The sequence below is a fragment of the Sinocyclocheilus rhinocerous genome, unplaced genomic scaffold, assembly GCF_001515625.1.
Source record: "Sinocyclocheilus rhinocerous isolate Xijiao unplaced genomic scaffold, SAMN03320098_v1.1 scaffold24080, whole genome shotgun sequence".
Taxonomy (NCBI): Eukaryota; Metazoa; Chordata; class Actinopteri; order Cypriniformes; family Cyprinidae; genus Sinocyclocheilus; species Sinocyclocheilus rhinocerous.
The window spans coordinates 1-1,341 of record NW_015637729.1 but is presented as its reverse complement, the minus strand read 5'-3'; the positions used below and the strand labels follow the sequence as shown (position 1 = coordinate 1,341).

The 1,341-nt window shown below is 40.3% G+C and overlaps 1 long non-coding RNA gene across 1 annotated transcript; it reads left to right on the top strand.

Moving 5' to 3' along the window:
• Positions 1-199: 199 nt before the first annotated feature.
• On the top strand, positions 200-744 carry LOC107749260 (uncharacterized). The gene is made up of 3 exons (XR_001641008.1): positions 200-223; positions 284-446; positions 663-744. It is a non-coding gene; the product is annotated as an uncharacterized LOC107749260 (long non-coding RNA).
• The last annotated feature ends 597 nt before the right edge of the window (positions 745-1,341 follow it).

Sequence of the window (1,341 nt, the reverse complement as noted above, 5' to 3'; positions counted from 1 at the left end):
CCTGCAGTAAGTCATAGCCCCGGGGCCCAGTGCAGTCTTAAAGCGGCCCTGATCACACTACTCTTTATGTGACCGAGTGGATAATAAGGATGGTGTATGGGGTGGAGCATAGGTATTTATTTTGTCCTATAAATAGCGCAAAGGTTGGCAGGTTGAGTGATTTCCTGACGTTTGATCCTTTCCGTCTCCTTCCGGTGCTGTGACCCTGAAGCGCTATAGCGAGGTATGAGCGTGGCATTTGTTTAGATTGTTTTTTACATGGTTTATTCTATGTTAATTGCAGAGAGATAACCCCCTGATGCAAGAGTGTGAGCGCGTGGGCTGTATGTAATATTATGCAAGTTGCGGACGCTGTGTTTCGCCTATAGCAACGAGCCGTATCACGCAGGGCTTCTATTCCACTCTATTATGCAGCGTTTCTAGTCCACTTTTGGATTACGGCAGAGGTATGTGTTTGTGTTAGATGGTTAGGGTTGTTATAGTGATAATATTTATGTATAATTATTGCGTGATGTAAAGGATTGTGTTTTGAGTGGTTATGACGCTGTGTTAGTTGCGCTGTGACAGGCGTTTTATTTGTGTTGATTTTATATTGTTTATTTAGTTTGTTAAAGATTGATAAAGTTGTTTTGTATTTATGTTTTTGTTTTTCTGTTTGGCAGATCTTCCTCTGTGGAGTTCTATGCATATGGACCTTTGATGTCTAGGCCCTGCTGTTTTGCTTATGATTTATTTTTCTCATATAAGTTTTAAGCTAATGGTCATATGCTGATGTTTATTTTGAAGTATTTCTTATCTTTTATTATTGATTTTGTTAGCTGAGTCCTGTTTGTACCAACCGCTAGGGGTCTATATGATGTGTGGAGAAAAGGGGAGTTTTTAACCCATTTTTCTATATTCTAGGGGCCAGCCTGCGTGGGAGTACTTTCTTCTGGGGTCATCTGGGTCTTTCCTCTACTGCATGTGGCGTGAGGTTTCCTGCACTGCATGGGTATTGATTTGAGAGTGTAGAGTTATTTGTATTATTCACTACACCTTTTTAAATTTGTTGGTTGGTGCACGTTAGTGCACGTGTGGTGTGTGTGCTCTTGAGGTTGTGGGTCTTTGGCCCAGTGACTTCTTCTTTTCTTCCCGCAGGTTTGGTTGATCTTGCATTCAGGAATTGTGGGTTATGATTTGAATATTTGACTTAAAGTCTAGACATCTTAAAATTGTGATCCTCTCTTTTTAGATGGTTATAAATGTGAAGTTAGTACTTACTCTTACTCAGAGATTTCAGTACTGATGGTGTTCTTTGAGGTCACGTCTCTGTTCTTCATTCACTAGCTATAGAACTTGTGT